This window comes from Anopheles merus, chromosome X, assembly GCF_017562075.2.
Source record: "Anopheles merus strain MAF chromosome X, AmerM5.1, whole genome shotgun sequence".
NCBI lineage: Eukaryota > Metazoa > Arthropoda > Insecta > Diptera > Culicidae > Anopheles > Anopheles merus.
Genome location: NC_054081.1, coordinates 25,727,665 through 25,738,082, shown reverse-complemented (window position 1 = coordinate 25,738,082; position 10,418 = coordinate 25,727,665). Strand labels below are relative to the sequence as shown.

Genomic DNA, 10,418 nt, shown 5'->3' with positions numbered 1-10,418 from the left:
ACAATCAAAGATCAAAAAGAAGAAGATGAAAAATTAATGTCGTCACACATGCAGAAATTTTTCTCAACTGAAGAGTTTGGAGTTAAATCGAACGAAGTGCCAATGCCAAAATTAGAACAGCAGGCACTGGAAATTATGAAGGATACCTTGGCATATAGGAAAACCGATACGAGATAGGATTACTTTGGAAGGAAGACAAACCACAGTTACCAAATAGCTATCCCCAAGCCCTGGCAAGATTAAAATCACAAGAAAGAAAATTAGAAAAGGATGTTGAATTAAAAGAATGGTATCACCGAACTATTGCGGAATACCTAAGCAAAGGATATGCTCGAAAGGCTACCCCTGGGGAGCTGCTCGAACATAACCGGAAGATGAACTATATTCCTCACTTTGCTATAGTAAACAAGAACAAGTTTCCACCTAAGCCTCGTCTAGTATTTGATGCAGCCGCAAAAAATGAAGTAAGGTCACTGAACTCGTTCCTCCTATCCGGTCCTGATGCTACCACCTTTTTATTTGGTGTACTCATCAGATTCCGCGAACACGAAATTGCTTGCTCTGGTGATATAAAGGAAATGTTCCACCAGGTAAAGGTTAAGCAAGAAGATCAATGTGCCCAACGTTTTTTGTACAGAGAATCTCCTAACAAAGACCCTCAGTTCTATGTTATGCAGGTAATGACATTTAAAGCAACATGCTCTCCAGCATGCGCACAATTTGTAAAGAATCAAAACGCTCTAAAATTCGAACAACAAAACCCAGAGGCGGTGAAGGCAATTACCGATAATCATTACGTAGATGATTATCTGGATAGTTTCGTCAGTATTGAAGATGCTGCCAAAACAGTTAACGAAATCATTACAATTCATGATAAGGCTAATTTTTTTATACGAAACTTTGTGTCAAATTCTCATGAATTGATAAGCTCTCTTCCTGAGAACAGGAGAGCGAATAAAGAGATGCATTTTATCGAAAACAAGGATGATACTTACGAGAAAATTCTTGGCATGCACTGGGACACAAGAAACGATACTTTCAGATATAAACTGAAAATTCCACCACTACAGGATAAAAAATTGACCAAAAGGAATATACTTTCAAATATACTGAGAATCTACGACCCATTGGGCTTGGTCATCAATCTCACTACGGAATCAAAGGTCCTCATGCAAGAACTATGGAAGGAGAAAGTTGACTGGGATGATGTATTGCCAATTAACCTCCAAAGAAAATGGCAGTAATGGCTTGACGCTATAAAAACTGTTGAAGATATTAAGATCGTCAGATCCTATTCAAACATTAAGGGAGACTTTCGCAGAGAGCTGCATACATTTGTAGACGCCTCAGAAAGGGCTTTCGCAGCCGTGGTATATCTAAAAACAATACAGGGTGACACAGTAAATGTCAATATTTTGGCAGCTAAGTCAAGAGTAGCTCCCACAAAACCACTTACAATACCAAAGTTAGAACTTCAAGGTGCAATACTTGGTGTAAGACTTGCCGATACCATTAAAAAGGAATTGAGACTGAATATAGATGAGGAATTCTATTGGACAGATTCAAAGACAGTACTAGGATGGATCAATTCAGAAGCTCGCAATTACAAACTATTTGTGGCATGTCGAATAGGGGAAATTGTCCATCGAACATCAAGAATTCAGTGGTACTGGGTAGCTTCAAAAGACAATCCAGCAGACGAAGCTACGAAACCTAAACAAGGGCACTCGATATGGCTAGAGGGTCCAGATTTCTTGAAACAAAAAACATTAGCAACCCCCAAATCAGAACAATTTGCTACAAACATAGAAATCCGACCGGTGCACATGATTAGAGAAAAAACGGTGCAATTCAAGGATTGGAAAACGCTTTCAATCGACTGGTGCTCTAGTTGGATACGCATCAAAAGAGCAGTCGCACTAGGCTTAAAGTTCATAGAGAAACTAGAAAAGGTAGTAAAGCGTCAAGAGTATTCCTCAACAATAGATAAAACGATCCTAGACCGAGCAGAACATGTTCTTCTGCAGAAATGTCAATGGGAATCCTTTCCAGAGGAAATGACAAATTTAAGCCTGGGAAGACCCATTCCCCAGAATAGCTCTATCAAAACATTAAACCCTTATGTGGAAGACGGCTTGTTGAGAGCTAAAAGCTGCCTAAATAACATAAACTACTTACACCTTGATACAAAATGTCCAATAATTCTACCAAAAAGGCATCATGTAACCGAACTTGTAGCAAGACACTATCACTTACGCTATATGCACAAAAAAATGGAAACGACTATTGCAGCTATTCGACAAAAGTATTGGATGATAGACATACGCGCCGTCGTTAAACATATGATAAAAAATTGCCAAACATGCAAGAATGAGAGGGCAAAACCAAGTTACCCGATGATGGCATCACTACCTGCGTGTAGAACAGCAGCGTTCCAAAAACCGTTCACACATACGGGAGTCGACTACTTCGGCCCGTTAAACGTAACTATAGGAAGATGAGTTGAAAAAAGATGGGGGGTGTTGTTTACTTGTTTAACGACACGAGCAACTCATCTGGATATTGCAAACGATCTAAGCGCAAATACGTTCATAATGTGTCTTAGAGCAATGCAGCACAGAAGGGGAAAGATAACTGATATCTATAGCGATAATGGGACCAATTTTGTTGGAGCCCATAACCAGCTGAAAAAACTAATAGAACGTTGCGCAATTGAGGGTATTAGGTGGCACTTTAACCCACCGGGAGGGCCACACTTTGGAGGTTCTTGGGAACGACTCGTAAGGGAAGTAAAGAGTCTGCTCCCCACTAACAAAAATTTTCCGGAGGCTACATTGAGAGCAATCTTCACGGAAATTGAATTCATCATAAACAATAGACCACTGACCCACATACCAATAGAGAACAGTGATGATGAAGCACTTACCCCTTTCCACTTTTTGATAGGCTGTTCCGGCGAAGCCGAACCAAGCACGTTGGAAACGGAAGTGACCAGAATCAACTGGAAGATTGCCCAAGGGGTTGCTCGCAATTATTGGAATCGCTGGATATCTGAATATCTACCAACAATTGCAAAACGGGGAAAGTGGCACGATCCTGCGAAACCGCTAGTAGTAGGAGTTATAGTAACCTTCCCTAACGAAAACAAAACTGGGAAGTGGTTGAAAGGGAGAGTAACAAAGACATACCCCGGGAAGGACGGACAGGTGAGATCAGTTTCATTACAGGTAGGTTCCACAGAACTCCGAAAACCTGTTGTGAAACTAGCTGTCTTAGACGTTAGAAGAGGCGAAAATCTCGAAAACACAAATTCATTGCAAGATAAAGAGTCTAGACACAAGGATAAAGAATCATCAAGCAATAAGGATAGTAAACCAACCGAGCGGCGAAGAATAACACGATCAAGATGAATAGGTGGACAATAGTAGTAATGATGTTCGTCAGTTCCGCATTTGGTCTAACAATAACACCGATTACGGAACCTGGACTTTTCTTTGATCACTTAGGGACGCTCCTTATTGAAAGGGGAGCTTGGGAAACTACGTTCCATACAAAAATATTCCCAATAAACGACACCAACATATTAACACAGATAAAGTATGATTTAAACGAAGCGTTGAATCCAATCAACGAGACTGATACTAAGGTTCAGAAACTTAGGGAAAGCCTTATCGACGAATGAAATTATGCTATCAATCTCGTCAAAGAGGCAACAAAATTCAGAGTTAAACGAAGTGGCGGAGTATTCGGAGTCTTGAAGGATTTTATTTTCGGAGGAAATGAGATGGATGAGCAACTCTCGCTGCTCAAATCAACAGAAGATTTAAAAATATCCAAGATTTCAGATAAGTTAGATGATGCGAATAATAATCATAAAAAGATAATGGACCAAATAAGTGCTAAGGTAGCAATGATAGACGAAAGAGCAGCCAAGCTCCGGAAAGACTGGAACGAAAGTAAACGAAACATTTTTAACAAACACATTCAAGAAACAATTATGCTAGGGAATACACTAGTTCAACAAATAATAAATAAGTATCAAACTTTAAGGGTAGATCCCTTGAGTCATTTCAACGAGCTAGAAACCATTTTGGACATCAGATTAAGGTCAAACAATGACGTAACAATTGAGGCTCCTATATTAAGGAAGAAGGAATTAATTGCAGGAGAAGTAATACTTCATATAGAACATATAGTCATAAGCAAGGTTAAATTTGAGATTTTAGATATAATTCCGATTCCAGACTTTACAAACGATACAATACTAAACATAGAAGAAACACGTGTAGCAGTAAATAATGATCGAAGCTATGTATATCCACATGAGATGAAGCCTATTAATACAACTCACTATCTTTCATCTAAAACCATAATCAGAAAAGCAACAGATTGTATAGATGCCGCACTCCTGCACATATAAATTCCAACAATTTGCTCGATATCGCATATAAAATTACCTCTTACTAAATTCTATATGTTGAACCAACCAAACCAAATACTGTATTACTCCGCGCAACCACAGGAATTTTTTTTGAATTGTAACGGCACACTTACGAATCCCGCTTAGAACACGGGCATTATCACGCTTTCACCGGCATGTAAATTAGAAACCAGATCGATGGAAATACGTCCGGTAGTGGTGAAGAAAAACGAAATATTCAAAACATATTTTAAGCCAATGAAAGAACTACCGTTTAAAACCGCCGTTTCTAAAAACGTCATTTACTACATGTTAATAATAACAACCCTCGCGCTCATACCATTAACTATATTTGCGATTTTGGCGATTAAAAGATGTAATAGAAGACGTCAACGTCCTCCACCGTTTAAGGCACCAACAGAAGCGTAACCTCTCACGAGTAGTTACGGGGGCCGGGATGTTGCGTACGACCTCATTATGAGGTAAAAGCATTTATGCGGATGTAGCGAAGTAAAACACTTCAAGTTAAAACATCTCAAGTTAAAACAAAGTTCAAGCAAAACACGCCTCAAGCAATAGCGCGCGCTTCAGAAACGCAACAAACATAAACAGGTAGTCAACCGTTCTCACGGTTCAAACGAGGAAGTAACTTTACGCAATTCATAAACCATAGGTACATGTCGCATTAAATATAAATAAAACTTGTTATCAAAATAGTCATAGTTACAGTTAGCTGACCTATATGCGGTCAGCAACTAAATAGCATATAAGAGATGAAAACCTAAATAAAGTAAGCGCATTCGAACACAAACCTCAGAATCGCTCGTTTCTTAATAGTCGGAGGCACTCTCCGGTCGACGAAGGAAAATATACCCGACTCGGTGTAAAGCACCGGCGTTGGGCGCTGCGACGGAGCAACACATCCGCCAGCAGCATTAACCCGGGTATGCTGGTTGCCAACTTACGTGGTAAAGTTAAAAAAAATCAACATAAAATACTTACAGGCTGTTTAAAATTACAACTTATGCACCAAAAAATCATAAATTAAAAATTGGGAGGCTACGGAAAATTTCAGGTCAATAAATGCAATGAATCAAAAGTAATTGCAGTTCGAAGTTGAAAAAAATACCCGGGTATCCGGTTGCCAACTTAAAGGTTAAGCTTAATCTGTGGAGGTTGGGAAGGTTGAATGGTAATCATCTGGCCTGAGCAAAGGTGCTACAGACGATAGCACCTGAGAGTTTAAAACAACTGCGCTCTCATTTACGAAAATTAAGTCTAATTGACGTATCAGACTATTTTTGATCCCTGAGATTTGACGGAGATTTCACTCTGTTATTATGTCGCAAAATGCATTCCGTTGAGCATTACTTGATGAGTTTGCATTGCTTGAAACATAATTGTTTTCAATGGGCGCCCAAACAATAGAAGGCATATTGAAGTCACCTAACAAAAACATTGAGTCGTTTCTTTTTAGGCGGTTTTGAACCGCATCAATACTATCACTTAGGCTCAGACCAGACCGCCGTAATATTAACTGAAATCTGGTTGAACAATAACATAAAAAATGAGTTATTCATCGACGATCGCTATTCTATTTACCGATGTGATAGAACCACCACCAACATAACTTTCTCCATCGGTGGTTCTACCCAACGGGACAAAAGTAGAAAGCTTGGAGCAAAATAATCGTTTTTCTCCCTCTATCCTCTATACTGCGCTTGCTTGCACTCATGCGCGAGCGCAAGAGTATATTCTCTCAGAACTGAGTATTCGCAATTCAACCCGTGCAGTGAGAATGTATGTGTTAATGTGCAGCGAAATTTGTCTCTGTATCTCATTCCCCCACCCCCAAACACCCACATTCACTCTCCGCGCACTCTTACAATTTTGGCGCGCACGCTACGTACAACACAACACAAAAGGTCGTTTTAACCGCGCGCATTGATCAAAGTCGCGATGGTTTAATCGGAACGCCGACGCTCCAAGTCAGAGATCTCTTTCATCTTGCGAAATAACACCGACGGATCGAACTATGGAACAGTTATGGGTCAAAATTCGACTGGGAAATATTTTTGTTTAAATCGGTGCCATGTATATTCCACCGAACAACGCATATAACGACATAATTATTAACAAACATCTGGAAAGTATACGCGAAATTTCATCACGCATGAGAGATAACGATCTCCTGCTTGTCGCTGGAGATTTTAACAAATGGGACATTAAGTGGTCGAAGCTCAATCCAGTCGATGTCGAGGATGTACCATTGCGCTCCACATTCATGCACTATAAACCGTCATCTAAGTCTTGAAATAATCATATTTTCATCGATGGTATGGCAGCAAACGGCCTTTATGAATTAAGCAACGTTAGAAATTCCATGGACCGATAACTCGATCTAATTTTTGCTAACTCCAACGCCGCTGAATCTGTTCTGCCGTGTCTAAATCCGAACCGGCCCTGCTCAAGCTCTACAATTACCATCCTGCACTCGAATGGTCAATACGTCCCTATGATCCTCATGCATCTAGCTCCCATCCAAGCAACACACATCAGCAAAGATTAAATTATTCAAAGGCAAATATCGTCGAACTTTAGGAAAAAATAACTCTATTCGGTTCTACTTTTAACTGCTCCAACTTTCCATTTGTTGACGACGCTGTTCATGCCTTCACGATTTTCATGAAAGATGCTCTACAGTCCTGTACGCCAATTATGCATCAGAAACGCTCTGTCTTCTTCTTCTTCTTGTTTGGCACAACAACCGCTGTCGGTCAAGGCCTGCTTGAACCCACTAGTGAAGTGAGCTTGGCTTTCAGTGACTTATTGTTACCATAGCAGGATAGTCAGTCCTATGTATGGGGGCACGGTCTATTCGGGGCTTGAACCCATGACGGGCGTGTTGTTAAGTCGTACGAGTTGACGACTGTACCACCAGAACGGCCCAACGCTCTGTAGCATGGAGTAATAACAGGCTTATCATCCTCAAACAAGCCAAAAACAAAGCTATTAGTCGAAACCGAATATAGAAATATCACTACGGAAAATCGTAACAACACGATACATGCATACCGTCAGTATAACCGATCAAGATATAAGCAATATATATCTTCAATCGAAAGGTACCTTCTCCGACATCCCCGCAATTTTGGCGCTTCATCGACAGCAGACGACGCTCAAACGTAGTTCCAAGCACAATCAAATATAATGATTCCGTGGGCACGTCACCCGAACATATTTGCAAGATTTTCGCTGAACGATTTTCCGATGCCTTCTCCACCCCAATTGTAGATCAAACGGTGATCTCAAAGGCCACATCTTACACACCTCTAAACATGATTGATTACACCATTCCTACGTTTGATATACGCACAGTAGAAAAGTGCCTCAAAAGCCTTAAACCCTCTACAGCTCCTGGTCCCGATGGCATCCCGAGTTTCATTATCGGTAAATGCTATCAGTCCCTAGCACCTGTATTAACAAACATATACAACACGTCACTGAGTTCCGGTATTTTCCCACGCTTATGGAAGTCCTCGTGGATGGTACCAATATTTAAAAAAGGGGATCGCTCATGTGCTTCAAACTATCGCGGTATCACATCACTTTGTGCGGTATCAAAAGCTTTTGAGCTTTACGGCCCTATGCTCTCCGCTACATCGAATTACATTATGGATAACCAACACGGATTCGTACCCAAACGTTCAACATTAACGAACCTCACTAAATTCGTTAGTTTCTGCAAACGTAATCTCGACTCCGGAGGTCAAGTGGATGCTATTTACACCGATCTCATAGCTGCTTTCGACCTCATATCACACGACATTTTAATCGCCAAATTGCAGAAGTTAGGGTTTTCGGAACAAATAGTTAAGTGGTTGCATTCCTACCTCACAGAACGCTCATACAAGATCAAGGTAAACGATCATACATCTAGAGAGGTGCTTGGCACCTTAGGGGTGCCTCAAGGCAGCAATTTGGGCCCACTGCTCTTCATTGTTTATATAAACGATGTAGGGCAATTGCTAGCGGAACACCGTTTTCTTCTGTTTGCCGATGACGTTAAGCTGTTCGCTCCTATCAGCGAGACCAATGACTGCATCTATCTTCAACGCGTCATCAACCTGTTTAGCATATGGTGCCGTGATAATGCAATGGTGCTATGTATCGAAAAATGTCGTGTCTTGTCTTTTTACCGTTCTCGGTCCTGCACACGATTTAACTACCAGATCGATAACATATCCGTTGAACGCACCGATACATTCCGCGACCTTGGGATCATTCTCGACACACGTTTAACATTTAACGATCACCTAGAGAATATAGTGTCCAGAGGGAACCAACTACTGGGTTGGATTATTCGATCAACGCAAGGTTTCCGTAATCCTATGGCCATAAAAACCATTTACTGTGCCTACGTTCGATCAGTGTTAGAATATGGCAGTATTGTTAGCGACCCCTGTACCGAACAATTGAGTAATCGAATCAAGGCCATCCAAAGAAAAGCGACAAGATATGCTGTAAGACTCTTACCATGGCGACAGGGCGATGTGTTACCGTCATACCATTCCCGGTGTCTGCTTTTAGGGATTCAGTCGTTGAAAAAGCGCCGTGAGATAGCTACCCAAGTAGCAGAGCCGATGTTGTTGAGAGGTTTTTCTGTGTGCCAAAGCGAGAGGCCCTGTCTTCTCTCTCTAGATTTTGCACGGCAAACCGCCGCCCGTGTAGAGGTGTGTGCGTGTGACGAAAATTTATAGATGAAATACGGGGGAAGCGGGGTTTGAAGTCTTTCGTTCGTCACACACACATGCATTTACCAGCGGATATCGCTGCACCGAGTATAGCCATCTCTCTCGATCCACCATGATTTTTCTGCTATCGCGCTCATCCGGGTGTTAGGCATCCTCAGTCTGTCCAGATCTTTCCCTATGGAAGGATGTATTGAAGTGAGGTGCGATTTCTTGTGCGACGTACTTTGCTCGTCTACGTTTTGGGCAGCGTTCCTTCTTCTTCAGTTATGGAATGATTTATCCTAGCAAATTGTTGAGGTAAGTTTCATGCTCACATGTATGCTTGTGCAGCTTCGTTCAACTAACCTTTGGCGTCTAAAAAGTTACAGGTGTGCGCGCTATTTATCAACGACTACCTGCTAGCCTCGTCAACAAACTTCAAAGTGAGCGACGCAAAGAAAACGTTTTCCAGTTTTAAAATATTAAGGTAAGTTTTGATCTAATCATATGTGTTAAACTCTCCATGGTAATACATACTACTTACATTCATTATTGCTTCATTCAGCTCCCTGTGAGGACGTCATTACTTAACAGAAGTCGGTTCAACACGCGCAGCTCCTGTTCATGACGTCATCACTAAACTGAAGCCAGCTGAACACGCGCCGCACGGATGGTAAATTTGGAAGGGGGAAAGCGTTCACACAGCGGGAGTATGCCAAAACACATGTGGGAAGGGAGAGCTATATTATTCAATAAACAGCATGCGAATATGTGCTTAAAGCAAATGTGAACAGCCTCATAATTTCTATAAGCAATCCGAAAAAGGGGGTGGAGCAAACACATTGGTATGCGTGAGCGGCTGACGAAACCAGAACGTTTAGATGTGTGCGTGACGGATGGTTCGGGCGCCTTTAGCGATGCTCTCGACAAGCCTGCAAACGAAGGCTTCGTAGAGAGCTTTGTAGAGAACTCAGATTACACAGGCCGCCGTCGGTTTTTGCGTCCTTGGGTAAATGCCTTTTTATATCAGAACTACTTAACCACCATATTGATGCTCCTACTCTACTAGCTACGATAGAATTTAACGCGCCATCTAGGAATCTACGTACACGTCAATTTATATCCGTCCCTCGTTATAGAACTCGTTTTGTCCAGTCTGATCCTATGTCAGCTATGTGTCGAACTTTCATAAATAACTTTGATTTATTTGATTTCAACATGCCACAGAATGTTTTCAGAGATAGACTCAGGACACAACTTACGTA

At 41.3% G+C, this 10,418-nt stretch overlaps 2 long non-coding RNA genes across 2 annotated transcripts; one reads left to right on the top strand and one right to left on the bottom strand.

Moving 5' to 3' along the window:
• Window positions 1-9,414: 9,414 nt before the first annotated feature.
• On the bottom strand, window positions 9,415-9,749 carry LOC121595949. Its single transcript, XR_006005222.1, has 3 exons — window positions 9,698-9,749; window positions 9,520-9,589; window positions 9,415-9,455 (listed from the first exon to the last, which is right to left on the bottom strand). It is a non-coding gene; the product is annotated as an uncharacterized LOC121595949 (long non-coding RNA).
• LOC121595945 lies at window positions 9,430-9,800 on the top strand. Its single transcript, XR_006005221.1, has 3 exons — window positions 9,430-9,471; window positions 9,543-9,640; window positions 9,719-9,800. It is a non-coding gene; the product is annotated as an uncharacterized LOC121595945 (long non-coding RNA).
• The last annotated feature ends 618 nt before the right edge of the window (window positions 9,801-10,418 follow it).